Source organism: Ictidomys tridecemlineatus, chromosome 12, assembly GCF_052094955.1.
Source record: "Ictidomys tridecemlineatus isolate mIctTri1 chromosome 12, mIctTri1.hap1, whole genome shotgun sequence".
Classification (NCBI taxonomy): domain Eukaryota; kingdom Metazoa; phylum Chordata; class Mammalia; order Rodentia; family Sciuridae; genus Ictidomys; species Ictidomys tridecemlineatus.
In genome coordinates, this window is record NC_135488.1 from 8,573,201 (window position 1) to 8,600,537 (window position 27,337).

Sequence of the window (27,337 nt, forward strand, 5' to 3'; positions counted from 1 at the left end):
CTCCTTTCTTTGTACTGAAAATAGCCTATTCCTTTGTTCTGTTACCCACCAAGTGAGACTCTGACTTTCTCCTCATAAACACTTTGAAGAATTCTGCAGTGATCATGGTAGTGTGGTCATCTTTATCAGTTGGTGACCTGGTTCCTTTGAATTAATGTCAAGCTAAGGAATAGTTGGGTACCAGAGTAGTCCTGTTTTTCATTAGCTTTACGATCTAAAACAGGCTCATTTTCTTAATTTTTCCTGGGTCCTGCAAACTATCCAAGGAATAAATCAGAAACATATGTCATCTCAGTAAGAAGGAGACTTGAATGTCCTCTAAGGAGGAAGCAACTGGCAAAGACGTGCTGACCCTTGGCATGGCAGGAGGTTCAGGTCTGAGTCTGAAGCTCTGTGAGGGGGAGCATATAGTGGTGCTAAGAGTAATCCTCTGCCACACCCTAAAGCCTGCTGAGGAAATCTATCCCTGGCCCACTGCCACTAAACCTCATTGGGAACCCAGCTGCCCATGGGGACACTCAGGAGAGAATCAGGCCAGGAGCCTGTCCTTGTTTCTGCTGATTGCAGGCCCTGTCATGCTCTGGTTGGATAAGAGACTGGCTGGACTTGAAGCTGATGGTGGCCATGTCTCCTGCAGACACAGCCAGGGAGCCTGGAGACTGAGTTGTCACGCTGTCCCCAGAGGCACTATAATCAGAAAATCAGCATTTCAAGGAAAATGTAGAAACTTTTTAACACAGAACCTGGAGAACATGTCATCTGCACTTACACAGGACAGGAATCGCCCACATGACTCTTCCAGGCAAAGGCAGTTGGCAGCAGAGGAAGGACTCAGTTGCACAGAGGATTGTAAAATAAGAATGAGTTTGTAATACTTTTATTTCTTATTAAAATGTTATCTAAATATGTAATCCACTGTGTACTCATAATTAGAACAGTGATTATGGGGTGTGTAAAACACTACAGTCAAATCCCTGAAGACAGCACAGGTGACAACTGTTTCCTACAGAATCCTGCTGCTAGGAAAGCTGAGAGGATCCTCCAGGCAGGAGGCCTCCAGGGGGACAGTCAGGAAAAGACTTAGCCATAAGGAGGCCCCAGAGCCCTGCCCCCTGAGTCCCCTCCAGCTGTTCCACACTCTCCCCCCACACAGGACAGGGCTGGCATTGAGGGACTCCAGAGGAAGTGGCATTGAGTGACTTCAGAGGCCAGGACACTGAGACTCTTGTTTGCTGACAACTCTGGGAGGAGAACTGCTCCAAAGGAAGCCAGAGGACCCCTGGTGAGGACCCCCAGGCAGCACGGGGGAAGGCCACAGTGAGAAGCCCAGGCCCTTACTATGGCAGCCTCAGCTGGCCAACATAGGGCAGACCCTTGGAGACCTACCAGAGAATTTCTTCCATGGCTGCCTCTGTGGTTAACAGCCCACAACACCTGGGGACAAACCTTGAGCCAGAACCACCTGGGAAGCCCCTCCTGATTCCTCTCTTACAAAAAGATGTGGGAGAGTAAAATGCTAACACATTAAGCTGCTGGGTTGGGGCACTATTTTACACAGGAGAACATGGGGCACTGTTGGGGTTTAGTACTCATTCCTTCCCAACCTGCAGCAGAGATAGGGACAACACACCCCAACCAGGATGAGCCAAGAGAGGAGAGGGCCAATTGATCACCTGCACCCAGCCCTCCCTTGCCAGAGGACAATCAGATGTGTCAGGGAGACCAGTGAAGGCTGGAGCTCATTTATTGAGGAAGCACACACAGCTCATATAAGGCACAGGAGCCAATCAGGATAAAGGTCAGCAGGATGAAGAGAGTTCACATGTACACCCATTCTACAGGCAGTAAGGGAAGACAAGAGCTGTCTACAAGGGCAGAAGGGTTCTGAACCTATCCTAGAGGTGATCTCATTTTTCATCACAATCCACAGTAATTCCTTCTGGCTGATCATCAGGTGCCATCTTAGCCATGTGTGGCCCCAAGATCAGGAAGTGAGCATCAGTCTGCAAGTTAGGTTTCTTTTTCTTTATCTCAGATGTGACATTCACTACATCTCCCCCTTTTTTATTGGGGGGTATCTGTCTTGCACTCGAGAGTGTGCCTGTCTTAGATTGTCCCCCTCTGGGGATCTTACCCACCATTGACTACCACTTTGGCTCTTCAGGCAGTTTACCTGCAGGGTCTTCAGACCCAATGGGAAACCTCACGGAAGGGAGGAGACTTGGGCCTATGAAGAAAAACCCTCTTGCCTCTGACTTACACCTGCACATCCTGGTGGGGCCATGGCTAACCTCATGGGGTTCCCAGTCAGTATCTTGTAAAACAGCATATCACTGCCAGACCACCATCAATTGAACAGCTCTGGCTTGATCCTTGAGAAACTGGAGGAGCCTGTTTATTACACAAGGTACAAATGTGAATACAAGAATTATAGTAACAAAGGGGCCTACAAAGTGGAGAAGGTAAGGGAGCCACCTGTTTAGCCCAGTCCATAGAAAGCTTGATTGCAGCTCATTCTGACAATTTTCAAGGTCCTCCTGTAAACTTTTAATCTTATCTTGAACAATACCAGAGTGATTGGCATAGAAGCAGCACTCCTCCTGTAGGAACAGGCATTATCCTCCCTCTCTGGCGGTAAGCAGGTCCAGGCCACTTTGATTTTGGAGGAGTACTGCAGCCAAGGAATTTAGTTGAGATTGCAGGTCCAAGATAGTGCTGACAACATGGTGCCTAGTATCTTTCATCTGCTGAGAAAGCTTATTTTACATCTATAAAGAAGTACTGAGGCCAGCAAGTCCAGTTCCCATCCCTGTTGCCACCTCCATACCCAACAGCAAAGGAACAGCATGAATGGCTCATCAGGGCCTGGAAAGGGAATAATCAACAGAAGGTATGGGCAGGGACTGGTTATTAGGGAGGACCCAAATGTCAGGGAGGAGGAGGACCACAATGCTGATCCCACTCCTATTATTCAGTAGGACACTGTACACCATATCCCCCACAGAAAAGGCAGTACCATTAGGAGGACAGAGCATACCACGTATTGATCCGTTAAAAAACCTATTGCCTCCACATTAGAGGAGATTCAATGTCCCCATATCTTGAGTGTCATTTCTAGTGAGACAGGTGACATTAAGCATGGTCACCAAGGACAAAAAGACTTCTAAGAGGGGTGAGAGGGAGTACAGGTCATCTACTAGGAAGAGGTGAGGTTATATTCTGAAAATGGGAATAGCAGTGGCCTTTAATGGTCTTCAAGCACAGTCAGCAGTCTTGAACAAGCTTAGGGCAGGTCGCATTTAAAAGATCAAATACACTTTGTAGAATATTTTGAGTCTCAAGGCCTAAATGGTGGAGCCCCCAGTGCTTGGGTAGCATTATAGTATGGTATATAGGGGGGCCCAAGTTGAGCTCAGTAAGTTTTTGTACAACCTTGTTAATAGCAACCTGCATGGCTAGATCTTGAGCTCCCCCATCAGAGACCCAGGGGGGAGGCATATAAATACCAACAAATTGGCTTGCCACCACTTCCAAGACATTGATACCCAGAATGAGACCCCTCAGAGTGGCCCATCCAGTAAGTTAAACCCTTGTGAGTATATTTAGATGCTGATTTATAACAAGCAGTGTGAACCATGCCTGACTCGAATGTCATGCATGGGCATGTGGGGGGGGGGGGCTTGGGGCTTAGAAGGAAGAACCACTGGTTTGGGCCAGCAGATGCAGTAGCTGAGAGTAGCGAGGAGACCTGAGCTGGCTTCACAGACTTCAAAATCGCAGATTATATATACCCCCCATAAGCCTTTACCCCAATCATATTTGGTCCCGTAGCATTGACTATTGAGAAGGGCCTTAGTGACACACTGCCTGCAGGGGGAGCCAAGGATATAAAGTATGGCATCAAAGTGTGCCTCCCCAAAGTGCATCTCTCCCCCAAAATATAGTAGGAGTGGAATCACTCTAAGGGCGGCATACAGGCTGGAATCATCCAAATGAGTGGAATTAGAACGTTCCAAAGGAAGCTCTGAAATGGCCATGCCCAGGATGAATGCCATGAGGGAGATAATGAGGAGTCCAGTCCCAACCAAGCAAAGCATCCAGAATGGTCTTTTCATTACAAATGAGAAAATAAAGAATCATACCTCAAGAGGGGGTGCTCTTGGGTAATCATTATTGTTCTGGTGAACAGTATTTTAGATCTCTAGTGAGTTCCCAAATTGAACTTGGATCCCCAATCAGGAATACACACCCAAATCCCCTCCCTACACTAATGAAAGGATCAGGACCATGCCATGACCCAGTAAGATGGTCCCTACATCAGACTTCTCCCTTAAAATAAGGCGTCTGATTAGACCGATGTCTCTGGAAAGCAGTTAGAGGTTGGTCTTTGGAAAAATTTAAAATATTTAATGTAAGCATGGCTGTCCTTAATTGGTCATGGAGGTTGTTTCCCCCTTTTTATTTTATTAGTAGTTCCTTTAAGGTCTTATTATGCCTCTCAATTATAGCTTGACCTTTTGGATTGCCTGGTATTCCAGTGGTGTCTTTAAAATTCCAACTTTGGAAGAATTCTTGTCAAATCCTGAGGGATGGAGGGGATCCAGGGTAGGCCTCGCAAGGGGGTACCAACAGGAATCATCTGCTCATTAATCTTTCTTAGGTCCTGTAACATTCTCCATTTCCCTGTGGCCTTTTGTATGACAAATACAGGACTATTCCAAGGGCTCAGGGAGGGCCTAATATGCCCTAGAGTCAGTTGTTCTGATATTATCTCTTTTAACTTTTGTAGTTTATCTAGGGGAAGCAGCCACTGTTCCACTCACACTGGAGGGACTGGAAGCCACTGAATGGTGGGGATGTTAGGAACAGTGGCCTCTAAAATTGGGTGTGAGGCCACACATGGGGTGCAGGATTGTTCCGCCTCGATGTCTCAAAAAGTGGATCCCCCCAATAATTGCTAAGGGGACCTGATAGGCCAAACTGTTGCTTATACTCCTCTTCCTTTAGGATATCGACATTTATCTCTTTGTGATCTGTGGTGATGAACATCTCAGTTTCCCCCAAAATATTCTCTCCCAGAAGATTAGCTGTCAGGCCAGATGCCACCAGAGGGTGGACCTCTCCCTGACTACCATCTACTTCCTTCCAAGTTAGCCAATCCTTGGTTTATTCAGAGCTTGTATCATCCCCCACCCTCAATATCTAAGGTCCAGGAATAAGCTTCCATTGTGAGGGAACCTCCTCTTTCCTTAATAGTATCCAATATGCCCCAGTGTCAATCAAGCAGCAGAACATTTTCCCTGCTATGAAGATATCCATTTTTGGCCTAATTCCCAGGATTATTGGGACCAGTGGGCCTTAGGTGGGGCACTAGTTGAGGTGCCTTCTTTGGGTGATGGGGCTGGAGGGCTCCTTGTTATTAGTTTAAAGGCTTACCCTCAATATCAAATTTGGACTTACCATCCTTCCATCAATGTAATTCCTTTCTACACTGGGGCAAGGCATCTTAGGCAGAGTTTGCCCCTTAGCTGGGAATGAGGGATGTAAGTGAAGCCATCTGGGCTGCAAGGCCACAACCAACAACTGTGATTGATGGGCCTGAGTACCAATATCCTTAGTGGTCACTATCCACCTCCCCATAGATCTGTCCTTCATCTCTGCATAGGCTAGTTTGTGATCTGTGGTCATTCCCTCCCAGACCAGCATCTTGACAAACTGGTCCCGAAGGAGCCCCAAGGGGAATTTCCTTTGGAAGATCTTTTCCACCTTCTCAATGAAGGAGGCAAGATCCTCGGTAGCCCCCTGAGTAATTCTGCTTCTGGGGCCTCTGAGGGGCCTTCCTACATCATTTTCCATGTGCCAGGCCTAAAGCCCATACCTGCTACTAATAGGGGGCAGGGATAGCAGCCTGATGAAGGCCTGTGGAAAATTGATCACTGGACCCCAAGAGCATCCCATAAGTTACAGGAACCAGGGGATTAACAACCTGATTCCTTTCAGCCTGAGCATGGCCCTTATCATTAAAAAAGCACACAATTTCAGGTACAGGGAACCAGGAAGCATAGCCTTGGTTAAGTTTTTCCAGTCTTGGGTGGTACACTGTTGGTGGGCCAGACCCTACAGGATGGTTTCAGCCCAGGGTGAATTAGGTCCATCCTCAGAGATGGTCTTTTTGAGTTCTTTGAAATCTTGGGCCTCCCAGTGATACCATAAGGCCTGTCTATTGCCCACCGGGTTAGCATTTACCAGGAAAGGAATACACGATGAGGATAAGTCATCATTGGTTTTACAAGATGGTGGCTTAACTGGCTTTTCAGGGTTTGCACAAGATGGTGTAGAATTTCTGCGTGGGGAGGGGTGACAATATGGCGGAGGCCACTCCCCATCCCAATTGTCTACATGTGTTCCGGGACAGGAGCACTTGTTACAGAACACAGAGGAACAGGCTAAGGACCAAAAAGTTCTAGGAGCCATTGTCAGAGTGAGGCTTTAAGACTTTCTCCTCCTGGGCAGCAAGAGGACTGACTCACAGTGACCCAAGTCATTCCTCAACAAGGGTTTCCCAAGCCAGCTCGCCTTTTGAGGTAGGAGAAGTAGGTGTCTTAAAAGGGTCTTTGCCGCCCCTAGATGTTCCTTCTGAGCAGCCAGGGAAAAACAGGCTTTGAAGGCAGATAGGATCCGGTAGACCCCCAGAGGGTGGTCCTCTTCCAGGTTAATCTCCCTCTTCTTCACCAATTGTTCTGCATGATCCCAGCCACAAACCAGGGCACATCATGTGTCAAGGTTTCCCAGACCTTTTTGGCCTGGGCATTTGAGATCCTAAACCTTGGCTTTTGAGCATTAATCCCAGTGCTTTAAGAGCTGGAGCATCATGCTTAGTGTGAGATTGCCCTATCTCCTCAGGGAGACTCTTACCTTGGAACTCTCTTGGCTTGGCTCACCGATACTTTCACTTTTGGTGAACCAACTTCTTTGTGTCCCTGTTTGGGCACCAGATATCAGGGTTTTTTACACCTCATTCCCTCCTGACCTGCAGGAGAGATAGGGAGAACATGCCCCGGCCAGGAGGAGCCAAGAATGGAGAGGACCAACTGACTGCCCGCACCCAGCCCTCCCTCACCAGAAGACAATCAGATGAGTCAGGGAGACCAGTCGAGGCTGGAGCTTGTTTATTGAGGAAGCACAAACATCAAATATAAGGCACAGGAGCCAATCAGGATAAAGGTCAGCAGGGTGAGGAGAGTTCACATGTACACCCATTCTACAGGCAGTAAGGAGAGACACGAGCTGTCCACGAGGGTAGAAAAGTTTTGAACATATCCTAGAGGTGGTCCAATTTTTCATCACAACCCACAGTAATGCCTTCTTGCTGATAACCAAGTGCCATCTTAGCCATGTGTGGCCCCAAGACCAGGAAGTGAGCATCAGTCTGCAAGTTAGGTTTTATTTTCTCCATCACAGGTTTCTATTTCTCTTATGTGACATGCCCTACAGTGCATGCAGAGAAATAGCCAGACTGTCAATGAAGTATTAAGAACTACACTTTCTGTCCACTGTAGAGTGCAATAGTGCTGCACTGGGTGAACAGACACTCTAAAGTACTGTGTTTACTATTAGCACTTTGCAGAGCAGGTTAGTTCCAATAGTTTATTTTTTCTGCAAACTACAGAGTTGTTCTTTGTTATGTTTTATACTGTTTCTCTTAAGAAACAGCAAAGTTCTTTTTCTTTTTAAGAAAAGAGATTTTGAAAGTGGTAAAATGATCTTCAATAAGTAACTCACATTCCAGGCCTTGTTTTCTGCAGCAGCAGCCGCTGGAGGCCATGGGCTCCACGTGGTACAAACACACGAGGCTGGACCTCCTCTGCTGCAGTCTGGCTGGGCACAATGCCGCAGTCTGGCTGGGCACAGAATCACGAGCAACTCACAGCTTTGTAGATTCAAACAGCAATTCTTTATTCCCGAACTCACACCGGCCTCTACACATGTTCTGGGGAAATCCAAGTTCTGGGCCCAAATTCACGTACTCCACCAGGCTTTTTTCCAAATACTTTCTGAATCCCAGGAGAACTCAATGGGAACTCAGGCAGCAGGATATGCCCTATTCCCAGCAGGAATAACCTTAAACCTGGAAATGCCCTAAACCCAGATTCCTAAACTGGGAACGCTCTAAACCCAAAGAGTAGGATACTTCCTAAAACCTACAGGATACACTCTAAACCTGGATCCACCCTGGTCCTTGAGCAGGGTCACCTTTCTCAAACATACATGCAATTTCACAGCAAATGTCAAAGGCAAGTCCATTTCCACTAGTCCTTCCTCTAAGCAACATGGGGTACGCTGGCAAGGAAATTTCGATGCGTCATTCCTACTTGGCAATGGCCCTCAGCACTTCTCAATCTGAGTTCCTATGTGACTCTGTGGAGAAGTCACTGCCTGGCCCTAGAGGACAGGTAAGTGTCTGTGGTGCCAGCTGTGACATGTGGGCATCAGTGACTTCCATCCTACCTGAGTGCTATGAATGGAAAAAAGAAAACCTGAGTGACAGTAGTGAGAGACCCTGGTGTCTCATTCATTTCATATAATGTCCTTATCTGACCACTTAAATGTGTAAGATTAAATTTATGCTTGAAAACTAGATCAGCCTCCCCAGGGCTGATGCTCTGGTGAGTGTATTTGCAACTTCATGTTGCTCTCTGGTGGGCAAGAATTGGAATATCCTAGGGCAGGATTCAGTGAGAGAAACCTGAGGTGAGCCTCGCCTGTGTCCACAGGGTCCTGTGTGCTCCTCTCTCCACATTGATGTCCTTCAGCTCCAGGAAGACAGCTCAGCCACCTGTCCACCTCATGACTCAGACACTCAAACACAGAGAGAGGCCCCCAAACCAGCTGTCACTCCTGGGAATTTGGGAAGAGACTAGAGCAGATATGTCCATCCTGGTCACTCACTGATGTCAGGCAGAGCTGAGGACTAAACCAGGTGTCAAAGGCTAATGTTGTTTCCATCCTCTTCTCCAGTACAGAGCCCAGAAAAAAGCAAAAGACAAGAGGCCCAACATGAAAGAAGTATTTTAAATTCTCTGAATATATCTCTTCAGATGCTTTAAGATGGGGCTTCTGGTTTCTTTCTCTCAGCTCAGTGGAACGTGAATGAATAAAATCCTCTCTTGTTTTTGGGAACCTGAAGGCTGTGCTGAGGGGATTTCTCATTGGATCCAGATCTCTGACTCTGTTTCTCCATAGTTAAGGCTACATGTCAGATTCTCTTCCTCCTTCCTCTCCCCATCCCACTTTTACGGTCCTTCTCTAAGATACTTGCAGGGAATGGCCAAATCATCTCTCCTCTCTTGATTTGTCTAAATGCTCAAGATATAGGTAGGTCGGATCCATGCAATCTATGTCTGCTCAGCCACATTCCTGGAGTTTCAGTTATGAGCCAAAAGCTGGGTGTAGCTCAGTAGTGGAGTGTTGCCTGGAATGCATGAGGCCCTGGATTTCATGCCCAGCCTTGATAAAAGAAAAGAAAGAGAAACAAGCAAAATAGTGACCTTAGTGTTCTTTGTGAAATTAGGATTCAAACCTAATCAAAAACTCATATAGATGACTTAGCCTGCAATCATTAAGAGCCAAAATTCACAGAAATGGCTGCTAGTGCTTGACTTCAGACGTGTGCTTCTCCCTTATTATTCCAGGACCCAGCAGGGACACAGTGAGATGCACACTCCACTCTCTCTGCCTCTCATCCTGGAGAGCCCACCCCCATCTGGGAACAATCAGAGGTGGAGAGATCACTCTAGGCTTGCAAGGTGGTGCACTGGTGCCCTGCAGGAAAACATGGATCAAATTGTGTCTTAACACTCAAGGTGGAGGGGACTTGAGCACCACCTCCTCCTATCACAATATCAGACAAAACTGCCCAGGGATGGACCTGAATAGAGAGTGGATACAAAATGAGAAAAGATCAGGGACATGCCCTCAGCAGTGTCTAGAGTGACAGAGTGAAGGAACTAGAGAATGGACTGTGGGAGAATAAGGACAGCTGAGGTCAGGAGAACTTATGGATTATGGGAAGATCCTCACCAGGAGCCAAAGGCCGTGAACTGCAGTAGTCACTTAGCTTTGGCCCAGGTCTTTGTTGTTTTAAATTTTGAAATAAATTACAGAAATGAAAGAAAATGACTAGAACAGCTGATAGAAATGAGGAGAAGGGGCCAGGGGCCAGAAAAGGGGGCAGAGCAGGAACCACTTATAGTGAACCTCACCCGAAAGGCTCCTCTGACATGCAATGTCTGAGGATGGGAGAAAGAGAGAGAAAGAGACAGACAGACAGTCAGACAGATAGGTGTCAAGGGTTGTGAAAACCAAGGCAGGGTGAGGGGTTACTTGAAGGAAGCAAATGGAAGGTAATTATAGGTCAAGAGAGATCCAAGAAGAGAAGGAATCAAAATGTTAAGGTCCAGATTGGAGGAGTCATGAGGAGAATCAATCCTCAGTGTGCGAACATCACTAGGTTCTTCTGTGAGGTTGAAGACTATATTGGCTGAGTCATGTGATCTGTCCATGAAACAGGTTCATGTAACATGAAAATTCTGTACTGTCCCCAGGAGACCTGCCCAACACTTGTGCTTGATGACTCCCGCTAAATAAATAAACAATCCCAACAGGCCTACTTCCTGAATTTCCTCCTGGGCCCTGCACACCCTCCAAGGAAAGAATCAAAATGTGTGACCTCTCAGGAGAGGAGGCTGGAGAACTCAGGTCTGTGGGAGGGGGAAGCAGCCAGGGCAACAAAGACTCCCTGACCCTCAGCCTGGAGGAGGCTTGTGTCTGAGGCTGAGGCTCTTGGGAAGAGCATTGTGGTGCTGCTGCAGAAACAATTGGAATGTTCTCAGCCTGAAACTGCTGATGGGGAATGAAATCCTTGCCTGACCCACTTCCCATGAACCTCCAGGTACCCCAGCTCCCTGGGTGGACGCCAAGGAAAACAGCAGCCTGGGACTTGTCCTCGCTTCTGCTAATGCCAGGCCATGTAGTCCTTCTGATTGGATAAGAGACTCTGGCTGGACTTGCAGCCGATGGTGACCATGTCTCCTGCAGACACAGCCAGAGGGCCTGGAGACTGGGACATCACCATGTCCTCACAGGCATCTGCGGTCAAAATAACCTAGGAATGGACCATGAACACTCTCTCTCTCTCTCTCTCTCTCTCTCTCTCTCTCTCTCTCTCTCTCTCTATCTATCTATCTCTCTCTTTCACACACACACACACACACACACACACACACACACACACACACACACTCACACACACACATATAAATTTTTCACATATGTATTGGATCATTTCATTTGATATTGTATTTAATTAGTATTAAAAGTCAGTACACAATTAGGCCCATATGGGAAGTAGTATTTTTTTCTCACTATATCTTAAAATTAGCTTGCTAGCCCTATAAACCAAATAATATGAAGATATACAACACTTAAATCTCTCACCAAACCCAGAGCCACAGGAACATGCACACCTGTGTCTGAGACAACATCCTGCTGAGCCTGTCTGGCTTTGAGCTCAGGTCTCATTGCAAAGTCCTCATGCATAAACTGTGGGCAGCAGGGCCAGGGCTGCAGGAGCCTTGCAAAGCCATTAGCTAATAAGAAAGCAAAAAACTTGTACTGCAGGGTTGGGGGGAGTATTTTATACCATTTAAGTCATGAAAATATCAGAAAGTATACTTTGGGGAACAGAAAACACAGAACTAAATAAAGAAGTTCAAAGAATCCAATCTACTCAGTGATGGAAGGAGGGGCTTAGTTTAAATAAAACAATTATAGGTTTAATTGTTCAGAAATTACAGGCTAAGTACATAAATTGAAATACATATTATATATGTATATATACATGTATACATACATATAGAAAGAGAGAGACAGGGACACACACACACACACACACACAGAGAGAGAGAGAGAGAGAGAGAGAGAGAGAGAGTTCAGAAATGTGAGGAAATATATTTCAATACATTGATATTTACAGAAATAATAGGCTACATATATAGGCTGAAATACCAGATAGATTGGTAGACTGGTAGATAGATAGATAGATAGTTAGATAGATAGATAGATAGATAGATAGATAGATAGATAGATAGATAGAGTTCAGCAATCACAGGAAATATATTTGAGTTGAGTTTTTCAGAAGTGACACCTAAAATCAAAATTTTTTTAATAATTTAAAAGCTAGAAAAACACAAACAAAAAAAAGAAAAAATTGTGGAAATGAAGGGACAGAGGGAGGGGGTAAAGAAGATTGATGAAATGGTAAATAAAAAGAAAGTGAGACAAAGAGAAGTGAAAACCTTGGGTCCACTTTCCATCCCCATGACCAGATGAGGCCTGAGCTGCAGCAACCTTGGCCCTGAGGCTTGGACAGCACTGCCCACACCAGAGCTCAGGACCTAGCTCAGCAGCCACAGCCAGAAGACACCCAGAACCCACTCCTGGGAGCCCTTCAAGGCATCATTCAAGGCAGCGATCCAGCTCTCAGCTAGGGTCACTGTGAGCAGGACCCTTGACACCATCACCCAGGACTGCCAAGACTGCAGCAGGCTCTGAGTAAGCAGGGAGGGGAGGGAGAAGCAGGATTCCCTGGGAATTCGGGCTGCCCCCAGCCTGCCAAGGCTGCTATTCCAAGGTGCATCTCGGAGAGGGGAAGGGCCCTCAACATGCCTCAGTTACAGCCTCACTGCTGAGTGGCCTCGTGGAGCCTCTGAGGAGGCATGGCCACCCCAAGCCCTCTTGAATCCTCAGACATGGTCCTATAAGGCCCAAGACCACAGAGTCTGAGGTTCTGCACCCAAAATCAGAAAAACAACTTGAGTAGGAATGAAAACAATAAACATGATGGAGTGGAGAGTTCTTCCAGATGTCAGATTTGGTGCTGTGAAAGCACATTGAAAAAACAAATTATAAAATGACATGATGGGCCAGGACATGAAACTAAAAAATTAAAACACATTAATAAACCAAATATTATTGACATCTAAGGACACTGCATATCCAAAAGAAACTGTTTAACATATCATGAAATTCTAGCATTAAACCAGAAATGTTATTAACAACCAAGTAAATTTTAATATTTTCATTTATTCAATGTGATCACTCATTTTTAATCAATAGAAATTATATGGTGACATCACTTTTTTATTTACAAAACATTATAATCAATGCTTATAATCAACCAGATTCACACTTTACCTTTGGGCTGGTGATGTAGCTCAGTTGGTAGAAAACTTGCCTCACATGCACAAAAAAAAAAAGAGAAAAAAAAGAGAGAGAGAGAAAGGGAGATACAAGTTTATCTGCTTCTGCGATATGAGTGTCCCACAGTCCAAAACAAGAGGACATTCCTATATTCCCAAGGAAAGTATTTGAAAGATGAGCAAATCTCTCCAACCTACACACTTCCTACCAAATTGTCCAGCCCTCTGTACCCTGTTGAACTCAAAACTTTTGCTTTCTTACTCTCAAAGAAACTCCAACCATTTTCTTTCATTTTACTTGCTTCTGCTCATTAAGAAAAGAAACACAGAGAACCGCACCTCCAAAATCCAGAAGTGCCATCATGCAAACCCAACTGCTCCTCACGGTGTTCTCAGGGAAGCTGTCACTCAGGACAGGAGGACAGCCCCAGGGGTATATTGGTACTAGACAAACCATGACAGGGGCCTTGGCTAATCATGGCTCACACACCAACTTTCCCACTGTGTGGAGAGTTTCAGGACCTGGGTTTTCTGGAAAAGCAGCACAGCCTTGTTGGCCAAAACAACACAGGCTCACACTGTCCCAGCTAGAGAAGAAGGAGTCTGAAACCCATGTCCCAGTGTAGTGGGCCCAGAACCCTCTCACCAGTGACCCACTGGAACAAAGCCCAGGAGATCATCAGTGAAGATGCAATCACCCTGACATGAGGAAAAACTGGACTCAGTCCTCTTCTACTAAGAAAATCTCCTGTTCAACCCAGGACTTGTAACACCTGCTGCCCAGTGACTCTGAAAGAAAATAGCTGCAGGGCAAATACATGCTCTCTCATCAGTGAGAGAGAACTAACCTAGAATGCTCCCCCTTGTCCATTCTGCCCAGTGGCCACAAGGGATTCTTCCATGCGTAAGTAATGTGATGACTCTGAGTGTCACACACATGAAGATGACCAAGACAGAATGTCCACGACTTTGCAGACCTTGTTTCCAAGAATTGCACACTCACTGCCTCAGGTGGACATGTCCCTTCTCCTCTTGCCTTATAAGGGCTGCTGGATCTCCAGCTGACATATACGTTCCTTTCCCACCATCTTCTTTTGACCCTTCTGCCCTTATTGCATTCACTAGGCCAAAAAAAGTGGCCATTTAACACTGTCCCTGACACTCTCCTTTTCTCCAGGTAACAGCAGACACAGAAGCTCTGCAGCTGGCTGAACTGCCTGTGGTAGCTGAAGAAAATCCACTAATGAATCCTTGTCAGGTGGCACTTGACACCTTCTCTCCTTAGCTTCTCTCCTTAGTTTCTCCCCTTAGAGGGAACCAGTTGGCATTCCCCACCTAGAGGTTGACCTGAAGACAACATCCCCAGCCTAGGGTCAGTACTGTACTAGGGTGGCAACCCTGAACCCCATGACCCCCACAGAACCAGCTTCCATGACAGGGCCTTCTGCCCAGGCCACAGAGAGCCTGGGTTATTTCTCTACTGTATTTCCTCCAACTATAGAAGACATCTGATGTCCCTGGGCTCAAAAGGATGCCCCACCCTCCCTCACTCTCTCCACCCAGCACCCACTATGGTATTTGTAGGCCGCTCCCGGGGGAGGGCCTTCCTTCAAGGCTGACATAAAAGCTCAGCTCTAATCTGCCCTTGATTCACCAGGACTCCTCAGCTCAGCTTCTCAAAATGAGGCTTCCTGCTCAGCTCCTGGGGATGCTGCTGCTCTGCATCCCTGGTGAGGACAGAGGGAATGAGGAAGGATAAGGGGGAGGGGGGTGAGCCCTTGGCCCCCATTCTGCCATGTGTGCTCTGTCCTCATGAGAGAGGCACAAGTCTTGGCCTCTGTGATATGCTTGACTGGTTAGGTATTTGTGAGAGAGGAACATTCCAGAATGAGCAAGGACCTTCCTGTGATGAAGATTGTCACATGAAAAGAGAAGGATGCTGTAGGTGGATTCTCTAGAGTCACTTATGGATTAGAAACTTGTTTCCTTTCTTAAAAACTTATATTTAGGCCACATAAATCAAAATCATAAATACTAATTCTATGAAAATATATAAAGAAATACAAATATGTCTCATAATATTGACAATAACTATGCTTTTCTCTTTTTCCAGGAACCAGTGGGGAGGTTTTGCTGACCCAGACTCCTCTCTGAGCCTGTCATGCCTGGACAGTCAGCCTCCATCTGCTGCAGGTCCAGTCAGAGCCTCCTACACAGTGATGGGAACACATATTTGAACTGGGTTGTGCACAATCCAGCCCAGGCTCCACAGGGCCTAATATTTAATGTTTCCAACCGGTTCACTTGGGTCTCAGACAGGTTCAGTGGAAGTGGGTCAGGAACAGATTTCACACTGAGAATCAGCAGGGTAGAGCCTGAGGATGCTGAAATATATTAATGTATGCAAAGTTTATATGTTCCTCCCACAGTGGTACAGCCCTGAACAAAAACCTCCCTGCCTAGGTGGCCCAGCTGCCACATGAGCTGTTGGTCTGGGCAGCAGCACAGCAGATTCTCTGCCCTGTGAGAGGAAGGTGCTGGGAACTTAGAAAACAGGTGCAGCTGAGGGCTGTGGACCATGACTGCCTGGGCCACAGCTCACCACACCTATGAGTGGCCCTGTCAGCTGCAGCAGCCTGGCCTGGCCTGTGGAGGACAATCACAGAGGTGTCCAGGGACCTTCTCAATTAGCAGACAGGATGAGGGTAGACACTGCAGGAGGAGCAGGACCTGGGCCCTGGGCAGGAATCTGGCAAACAATCCAAGGACTCTGACTTGGGTGCCATTCAGTTCTTGCCCAAGAATTTATTGTTTCTGGAAATTTTTGTGAATTATAAAAATGCAAAGGAAACTATAAGAACAGTTCACAAAAATAGAGAAAAGTACAGAGGCCAGAAGAAGAGGCAGACCACGGAACCACATAAGTGAATGTCACCAGAATGGCTGACTTGAGAAGCAGAGTCTTGGAAAAAGACAGTAAAGGGAGAGGGAGAGGAGGAGGGGGACAAAAAGAGAGAGACAGGGAGAGAGGTTCCTCTGGGTGAGAGGGTTTGAACCACTGGGTGGAGCATCTGATCCTGGAAGCATCCAGGTGGAAAGAGATCACATGTGAAGTAGGAGACCAAGAGGACAAGGGACAAACATGAACAAAGTTCAGATTGGAGCAGGCAAAGGGAGAATCAGTCCTCTGTAAGGAACACCTGGGCAGGGACACCTGTGTAGGAGGCCCACAAAGAACAGACACACACAGGGAAGTGCAGACAGACAGAGGATGGCAGACCAAAGTGGTGCTTACCACTCTCTGCCTTCTCTTTAATAACCCAAAAGTTACATATTGCCCTCACCAGTGACTACTCTTCAGCAAGTGTTCCTCTAACCCCGAGTGCTGGCTCACTGAGATAAGGTCCAGGTGGCTGCAAACAAAGAGCCCCTCTCCTCCACCAGATGTCACTGTGTTAACCAGTAGTGCATCCACACACTTATCCTAATAGCCTCAGCTGGGAATCCCTGGGCATTTCAATCCTGGGAATCAGGGAGCCGGTTACCCCCAGAAAGTTTGCTCACTAGGGGAAAGCTTCACTGTCTATTTCCACAATCAGAATGAGTGCAATCCTCTGAGTGTGAACATCAACAGATTGTCCTATGAGGGTGAGGACTAATGGTTGGCTCAGTCATGCCATTTGTCCATGGAAACATGCAGATTCCTGGGACCTGAAAACACACTGTCTCCAGAAGACCTCTGCAGCCTTTGTGCTTGGTGATCTCCTGCTGAACTAATAATTATTCAGAACGTCTGTTCTTTATTTTCTCCTGGACCCTGAAATCCCTCCAAGGAATCAATCAAAAAATGTGACCTGTGAAAAGAGACTCCTTTCAGGAAGGCCAGAGCCCTGCAAGGAGGAATTTACTGAGAAAAGGCTCCCTCACCCTCAGCCTAGGGGAGGTGTGTTCTGAGGTTAAGGCTTTTGGGAGAAGCACTGTGGTGCTGCTACAGGAAGAATCTGCCATGTCCTCCTACCTGGGGCTGCTAATGGAGATTGAAATCTGTCCCTGACCCACTGCCTCTGAACCTCCAGGGGACCCCAGCTGCCCATGCAGATGCCCAGGAGAAGAGCAGTCCAGAAATTGGTCCTGGCTTCTGCTGGTGACAAGCCACATAGTCCTTGAGGTTGGATAAGAGACTCCTGCTGGACTTGCAGTGACCATGTCTTCTGCAGACACAGCCAGGGAGCCTGGAGACAGGGTCATCACCTTGTCCCCACAGACATCTGCAGTCAGAAAAATCAAAAATGGATCATGAACACTCTCTCTCTCTCTCTCTCTCTCTCTCTCTCTCTCTCTCTCTCTCTCTGTCTCACACACACACACACACACACACACACACACACACACACAAAATCTTTTTCACATGCACATTGAAATATGTCCTTTAAAATATCCTATTAGTGTGGAAATCAGTACAGAATTAGGTCCACATGGAGAGTAGTCATTGATTCCCACTATATCTTAACATTAGACCATCAATTCTACCAACATATTCATCTGACAACACTGCAGTAGTTAAATTTCTCTCATGAAGCCCAGAGATTCCAGAACATGCACCCCTGTGTGTGGGACACCATTCTGCTGCCTCTGCCTGCCTGAGGCAGGTCAAGTCTCCTGTGAAAGTCTTGGTGTATTAAATGTGTTCAGCTGGGTGGGGCTGCAGGGGCCTCTGCAAAGCTATCAGCAAAGAGGGAAGAAAATTGCTGGACTGTGGGAGGAGAATGGGGAATGTATCTGACAAATAAGAAAAGAAAGAGCCAATAATACCATCACAGATACTGTTTTTTTGTAAATGCAAAACACAGTAGTCAAGGTAGAAGATCAAACACAAGGAACCAAATGTCTCCACCATTCCAATTTACAAATATGAAAGGATAAGAAAAAAATCATGAACTTGACTTGATAGGTAAAGTGATAGAAACTTAGAAAACACATTAATAACAGATTGGATATTATTGACACTTTAGAGTATTTGATATCCAAAGCCTATTATATAACTGACCTTGGAATTTTAGTATTAATCCAGAAATAATATTGACATCTAAATATATGTTTTAGTTTCCATTTGATCAGTGTGAAATGACCCTTAATTTTCTCTCAGATAGACAATGTGTGACATCACTTTTTTAGTAATAAAATAGTAAAATAAATCATTAAATCAGAGTCAAACTCCCCTGGGACTGCAAGGAACCACAACTTGTGAACTCCACAGCACATGGCTTGAGGAAGATACTAATTCTTGAGGATGAGCATGTGAAAGGACATATATCTCCTGAATCCCTTTCTGGCAAGTCGTCCTGTCCCTGGTATCATTGATAAACTCTAAGCTTTGGCTTTGTGCCTATTCCAATGAGATCCTACTCATGTTAAGTCATTCCATTTGTTTCTTCTTATTAAGATAAGGCAGATGGGGATCTGGGTCTTCAGAACCCAGAAAGGCCACCATGCCTACACATCTGCTCCTCACAGTGTGCAGAGGGCAGCAGCTCAGTCAGGAAGGACAGCCACTGAAGTTTATTGGTGCTAAGGGAAACTATAACAGGGTACTCAGCTGTGGGGGCCCACAAACCAAGATCCCACACAGTGGACAGTGTGTGTCAGAGGGCCTTGGCTGCCTGGAAAAGCAGCTCAGCCTTGGAGACCAAAATCACAAAGGCGCCTTTTCTCCCAAGCTGGAGGAGGAAGTCTAAATTTAATGTCCCACAGCTGTGGCTCCAGAATGCTTCCCCAGTGCCCTCCCCTGGTGTAATATCCAGGAGAATTTCTGGGCAGAGAGAATCACCCTTGTACATGCAGAGATTCAACTCAGTGATGTTCTCACAGAGTGAGTGTCCTGTTCAGCACAGGACTTGTGACACCTGCTGCCCAGTGCCCTGACAAGGAGCAGCAGAGGGAGGAAGGAATTCCCCATCAATGAGAAGTACCCTAGAATCCTCCCTGACCACCCTACCCAGTGGACTCAAGGGGTTCTTCTCTTGGGAAATGTTTGCATGACTCTGCTGAGTCACACACAGGAGATGGCTACAACAGGATGGCCACCAGTGTGTGGATCTGGCCCCTGATAATTCCACACTAACTGATTTAGGTTTACATGTCCCTTCTCCTGATTTGGGCAGGGATACTGTCTCTCTGGCGAAAACACAGGACCCTTTTCCCCCCAGCTTCTCAAACACTTGGGGTCTTATTGCTTTCAACATGAAGAAAGAGGACATCTAACACTCTTCTTCACAGTCTCATATTTCTCCAGGTAACAACAAACACAGAAGCTTGAGACCTGGATCCACTGGGTGCCAACAGGAGTCAAAATTCAAACATGAACACTTGTGAAGTGGGACTTGTCACATTGTCTCCTCCATTGTGAGGGAGACAGCAGGGTGGATGTTCCCTACCAGGGGCTGACCTGCAGGCTACCTCTAGATGCTTGGTCTGTGCTATCTTATGGAGAAAAGCTCTGGGCACCTTGATGCCAACAGAGCCAGGCTTCCATGATGGGGCCTCCCCCCACACCTCAAGTAGCCTGGGCTATTTCTCTACTGTATTTCCTCCCAAAGTAGAAGATATCTGATGTCCCTGGACTAACAAGTTAGGTCCCTCCCTCCCTCCCTCTTCCCACCCAGCACCCACCAGGGCATTTGCATGCTGTTCCCTGGGGAAGGCCTTACTTCAAGACTGACTGAAAAGCTCAGCTCTAACCTGCCCTTGACTCACCAGGACTCCTCAGCTCAGCTTCTCAAAATGAGGCTCCCTGCTCAGCTCCTGGGGCTGCTGCTGCTCTGGATCCCTGGTGAGGACAGAGGGGATAAGGTAGTAGACAGGGGAGTGAGGGGAGCCCTGGGCACCAATTCTGCCCATGTGTGCTATATTCATGTAAGACATGTGTAGGTCTGTTTTTTAGGATTAGGACGCTGAGGTCAATTGATGTGAGAGAGTATTCCAGAAGGAGCAAGAGACTGGGCTCTGATCAATATTGTCACATAATAAGAGGGGGATGTTGTAGGTGAATTCTAGAGAGGCTCTTCTAAATTACAATATTTGAGATATTTTTAAACATAAATAACTTTACTGTACAAATCAAAATCACAAAAATAAGTTAACCTGAAATCCACAATAAAGGAAAAAGCACAAATTCTCCTAAAGTATTTATATAACCTTGCATTGAACTATGATTTTTTTTTTTCAGAAACACTTAGGGATGTAGTAATGACCTAGATTCCTGTCTCCGAGCCTGTCACCCCTGGACAGCCAGCCGCCATCTCCTGCAGGTCCAGTTAGAGCCTCCTTCACAATGATGGAAACACCTATTTAAACTGGGTTGTGCACAAGCCAGGCCAGGCTCCACAGTGCCTAATAATATAAGGATACAACTGCTAAGCGGTGTCCCAGACAGGTTCAGTGGCAGTGGTTCAGGAACAAATTTTATATTGAGAATCAGCTGGGTGGAGGCTGAGGATGCTGGAGTGTATTACTGCTGGCAAACCATACAGCATCCTCCCATAGTGGTATAGCCCCGAACAAAATCCTCCCTGCCTGGGTGGCCCAGCTGCCACGTGAGCTGCTGGTCTGGGGAGCAAATCAGCAAATTCTCTGGCTTGTGAAAGGAAGGTACTGGGAACTCAGTGAACAGGGTGCAGCTGAGGGCTGTGGACCAGGACTGCCTGGGCCACAGATCAGGTCACACCCATGAGTGGCCCTGTCAGCTGCAGCAGCCTGGCCTGGCATATGCAGGTCAACACAGAGTTGTCCAGGCCCCTTCTGAATGAGCAGACAGGATGGCTGTGAACTCTGCAGGAGGAGCAGGACCTAGGGCCTGGGAAGGATTCTAGGGCAGGCAATGGATGGTATAGGGACCTTCTGCAGGTGCATTTATGCTTGCAAATGCTGTTCTTTGTGAAATTGGGATTCAACTGTAATCACAAACACAAAAATGTCTAAGCCTATAATAACTTATGAACAGAAAATGATGGCTTATTAACTGGGCAGTTAATCTTGTATTCTCTTATTATTAAAGTGTTCAGCTGGGATACAGTGAGGATACAGTTTCCACTCTCCCTGCCTGACACCCTTGACTCCCTGCCTTCATCTTTGAAAGTAACAGGGTTGGAAAAGACACTTATACATTACAAAGAGGGTAGAAGGTTTTGCTGTGGTGTCCAAGGTGATTCCTAGATAATAGAGCTTCTGTGAACGTAACTGAAATCCCAAGGCCCTATTTCTGATGGGTATTAAATTTATATGTGAATATTTATTTGTGTGGATGAAAAATAATGCACATTTTTTAAATTTAAAAAGAATGTTGTGAATAAGAATTTTTTTAAATATTTAGAATCCCTGAAAGGTGAAAGAAGCAATTGTGGTGACTGGAAACTGTGATAAAAACCATAGAGTCAGTTGTCCTTGCTTTGGAGAAAGCACTAAAGACGCTGCTCACAGAGAAACAATCACTCAGAGAGGCACAGAAGTGTGTAAATGGCAGATAAGGGGAGGTGTGAACTAGTGGATGAATGTGCACTAATACTGGGTGCACAAACAATGGGTGAGTACCTTGTGCAAATCAAAATGTACATAAACCTGGAGAGCTTGAAAATCAGTGTGTTAGCATAAAAAAAGGAAAGAAATGTAATTTAAAATTATACTGTTTCATAGAGTGGAAAAAGTCATTCCTCTGGCTGTGGGAATGGAAACCAGAGCTTCTGCCCAAGAGGCACCTGTTCTACCACTGACCAACACCCCACAATATGCTCAAGACCAACACTGAGCCAGGGCCACACAAGAAGCCACTGCCTGATTCCTCACTCAGAAATGGTGGTGGAATGTTAAAATGCTAATAGCTTAGCTGCTGTGTTGGGCAATATTTTATAATAAATTATCCAATGCATGCAGAGGAACAGTAAGAAGTTAAAAGAAAATGATTGCAAAGCTGTATTGTTCATTGTTCACATAAAGTAATGTTGTTTCACTGGGTAATGTAAACATGCATGCACCTTAAATAATGTTAGCATCACAGATAGAATGCCAATGGATGGAAGTGTTGAGTATTTCCTGAATTGTCCATGAAGTGTAAGAGTGCTAATGAGCTGACTTATCTCTGTAAAAATAGAGTGTCTTTTGTTTTCTCTTTCATGGTTTGCCTTGTTACAGAGTGATTTTTTTTGGGGGGGGGAATCCTGTCCTCCTTCTCCAGTTCAGAGTCCAGATCCATAAACAGCAGGATAAAAGACATCCAACATACACATTTCCAAATACGCTTAACTTATTTCAGAAGCTCCTTCAAGATGGACTTCTTTTGTCATCTAGGATCAGTGTGAAGTGAAAAAACACCTTCCTGTTCCCACTGTTGTCTCTTGGAACAGTTTGAACCTCAGCTTTTAATCTTTGTCTTTTTCTCATAACAAGTAATAAAATTTGTGCCTTTTATTTTGTCTGTGTGTGTGAACTTTAACATATCACTTCTTCCATGTGACTTCCATGTAAGAGGTCATTCCAGAGAGATGCTGCCTGAGATCATGCTGCCAAGGCTCACACCACCTAGTGAGCTATAGCTTTGCCCACCCTAACATGAGAAGAGCCAAAAAAAAAAAATTTCCCGCTAATGAGAACAAGACCAGAGTCTACAGTAGCCACCCAAACACCCCACAAGGAACAATTCCAGTATTCGCTGCACTCTCCAGCTCTCCCTAATTTTCCACAAATGGTGCAGACACTTTCTCATCTAGGGTCCCTGAACAGCAGCAAGATCTCAAGGAGACTTTGAAAGAAGAGTGCTCACTTTTTGCCCTCTGCTGGCGGAGCCCACACTTTGCACAGTCCCCTGAAGGTCTCTCCTTTTTCAGGGCCCATTGCCTTCCTCTTGTTTGGACTTCCTATGATGCTGGGCCAAGGGCTCAGAGCTGCTTCAGCATCTGAGAATATTCGGTTATGAAGAGTCAGACCCTTTATTTGTCCTTTGTCTGCATTCTACATGTGTGAAAGAAACAGACTCGAACAGAAAATGTGTGCACCAGGACCTAAACGTGGTTCATCCAAAGGGACTCCTAGTGTTCTGCTCTCATGGGAGGTACCCCTGACAGCCCATGGCAGACAGTGCCACTCACAGGTGGCTCTACACTGCAGAAGCTGTGGAGTACCCTCCTGAATTGGTCCTTAAATACCAGCTTACAACTCTTCTCTCAACCCCATTTCATCTCCAGCCTGTGACAAAAATAAATAGATAGATAGATAGATAGAAGACAATCCACACATGGAAGTATCCTTCAAAACCAAAATGCCACATGACAACCCTTTCCCTATTTATGTCTTCATGTTCAAGATAGATCCTTTTTTTAAAAAAAAATCTCTATTTATTACTGAAATATATTTATAATTATTAATTTTTTTAAATATTGCATTCAAATAAGATTCATACAAATACCAAAATTAGGGACCTTGTTAACCTTGGCCTCCAGGGCCAAAGCCTCTTTAGCTTTGGCCTATTGTGTGCATGTGCTAGGAGGCCAGGAGCACAGGTGACTTCTAAACACCAGAGATCCCTGTCTTCATGCAGAGAGGACTGGCCTGGGAACAGAGCCCTCCACATGGAAGGTTCAGGGCTTTTAGCTCCCTGCAGAAGAGAAGCTGGGGGATAAAGGCCCACCACCCAGACTTCTCAGGAGATAGCTTCAGGGCTCTGAGCAGGTCCCGAGCCACAGAAAACCAGAGGAAGGGAGGTAGCAGCAGTTTCTGTAAGTGTAGGCAGAAGTCTTGAGAGAGAAGGACTCAGCAATGGGCAGGTCAGAGAGGGGCCCAGGTAGTGAGCTCCGGGGAGAGGAGCCTGCTAAGAAATACTACCAGGCAGCAACAGGGGTCAGGGTGGTCATTGATACCACCATCAGAGCTCACCTACATCCGAGTTCTGTGGTGTGGTTGGGAGGTGTGGGCTACTTACTATGTGGGAGACTCTAGATTTGATCTCCAGAACTGCAGGGAAACTGGGGGGAAATGCAATGCCCACCCTCACCAGGGCAGTGGCTCTCTCCAAGGGCTGAGATCTAAGCAACAGGGTAACAAAGCTCCCGTGAGGCTCCAAACCCACTTTCCAGGTGCGGGACCACGGGTGTCTCCCTAGGACAAGAAAAATAAGCCTCTAAGCTTAGCGAGAAACTACCCAAGAGTTACCCAGGGGAGAATGTGACATGTATAGGGGTTTGGTTATTTATGTTTATTTTGATGAAAGTCCTGCTAAGTTGCCCAAGCTGGCCTCTAACATGCATTCCTCCTGCCTCAGCACTCTAAGTCACTGGGATCCAAAAGATGCACCCCAAGTTCAGCTGCTTTGTTGTTTTAAGATGATACTGATTACTGTGTAAAAACAGAAAATATGGAAAGTCATTGACCATCAACCCCTCTGTGCATTTGTGTGGTGAGCCATTTCAGCAGACCGTGGCCGCCATTACAAGATGGCGCCGGTTACCACCATGGTCTGAGACAAACAACTCCTTATTAGGGAGAGTTGGCACGTCATTGTTTAACACTCTATGAGAAAGGTCTACGTGGCGGCTTTGCATTGGGGCTTGGTGTGCTTTATTAAGTGTGGGAGGCGCGAGCGGAGAGAGAATGCTTGAAGACATGTCTGAGTAAAGGCCTGAATAAACTGCTGAGAGAAGATTCCTGAGTCGTGTCTTCCTTGCTGGCGAGGGGTCACGACAGAGAACCTATTTGAAGAAAAAATGGCAAGAAACTACCTAAATCTGAGGAAAGAAATTTTTATACAAATTCTCAAGAAGCTTTAAGAACTTCAACTCAGGTAAACCCAGAGAAAAATTACTCCTAATTCCTCCATTATAACCAAACTATCTAAAGTCAAAGTCAAGGAGAATAGTGAAAGCAGAAAATAAAAGCAACTCATAACAAACAAGAGAACTTCCATAATATTGTTGGCAGATTTCCCAGGAGGAACTTTGGGGTCAGAAGGGAGCAAGATGATATATTCTAAGTGCTGAAAGAAACCATGTCAAACAATAATGTAGTATCTGGCAAAATTGCCCTTCAACAAAGAAGGAGAAATTAAAGTTTTCCCAGGTGAATAAACCTCTGTAAGAGTGCTAAAGGGGGCCTTCAAGTTGAGACAAAAGTCCAAGTCATGTACAACCACAAGAATGGTTAGTTATACTCCACGCATGTGTAATATACCCAAATATACTCGACTGCATGTACATCTAAAAAGGAGGAAAACAATAAAAATCAAAATTTGAAACAAAAGTAAGTGAACAGAAACCCAAAGACATATGAAAATAAGGTTCTCCGCAAATAGAGTAGCCTGTATTATAATTTTGGTGCATATGATTTAAATTGCAACAGAATTTTCACTATAAATCTATATTAACAGATATATAATACATAGAGAAGCAATTTGTTAATCAAAACATGGAGTAGGGGAGAGGTGAAGTTGTAAAAGCATAGAGTTTGTGTATTGAATTAAAGTTAGACTATTACTTCAAAATTGATTACTGTGGGCTGGGGTTGTGGCTCAGTGGTAGAGCACTTGCCTAGCATGTGCAAGATGCTGGGTTGGATCCTCAGCACCACGTAAAAATAAGGGTATTGAATACAACTACAACTAAAAGAAATATTTTTAAAAATTACATGCTGTAAATTTAATAGCATTTAATAGAATGTTATAACTTTTAGTTTTATGTAATTGAAATGGTAACCCCCCAAGAAGATGGGTATAAGATACACACACACAAACACACACACACACACACACACACACACACACACACACAAGAAGAAGGAGAATCAAAGGATACCATGACAAAAAAAAAAAAGCAACACATAAGAAGGCAAATACAAGCAGAAAGGAGAAACAAAAAAGCTTCAAAACATTTAAAAGATGATTAATGAAATGGCAATAATAAGTTCTTCACTATCAGTAATCACCTTGAATGTAAAATAATTAAATTCCCCAATCAAAAGGTGCTGAGTCACTAAATAGACAAAAAAAATACTCCCTCTGTAAGAGAGTCATTTTAGATTCACAGACACACATAGTCTGGAAGTAGAAGGACAGAAAAGGATATATTAAGCAAATAATAACCAAAAAGGTCTATTTGTATTAAAATCAAACAAATAATCAGACTATAATAAAAACAAACAATAAAAATCAAAAATTGAAACAAAGGGATGTTAACAGAATCACAGAAACATATGAAAATAAGGCTCTCAGCAAACAGAGTAGCCTTTCAGTCCAAAACTGCTCTGAGAAACAAAGAAGGACATAGTATAATGATACAAGGGCAAATTCACCAACAAAATAAATATGTATAAATATTTACACACCAAACCTCCCTAAATATGTAGAGGAAGTTTTTATAGAATGGGGAGGGGTGGGCAGGGAGCCCAGAGCAACATAATACTACTAGAAGTCTTTAATACCTCGATTTCAATAATAGAGAGCAACCAGACCAAAGGTCAATAAGGAAATAATGGGATTGAACAGCACAATTGAGGAATTGGATCTAACATATCAATGGTATAGTTCACCCAACAACAGAAGAATGCGCACGCTTCTCTATATGTATGTGGAATATGTGTATGGAATGTCGTTCAGCTTAGGTCAAATATTAGACCACAAAACAAGATTTTTCAAATTCAAGAAGGCTGGTATCATAAAAAAGCATCTTTCCTGGGAACCATAAATGAAACGAGAAATAATAAAGAGCACAAGGAAACCTGGAAAGTCCCCCAAAACGGTTAAAATTAAACAATACACCTGTGGATTAAAAAAAAATCACCAAAGGAAAATGTCTTGAAACAAATGAAAACAAAAAAACACAACACACCAAACTCATAAAGTTCCTATATTTTTAAAAAGGCCTCAAATTATCAATCTAACTTTACATATCAAGTAACTATAAAAAGGAGAACAAAATAAACTCAAAACTAAAAATGAAGGAAATAATAAATACTACAGCAGAGGTAAAGAAAGTAGAAAAAAACTAAAAACAAACTAAAAGTGGTTCTTTGAGATCATCAAAATAAACAAGATTAAGGAAAAT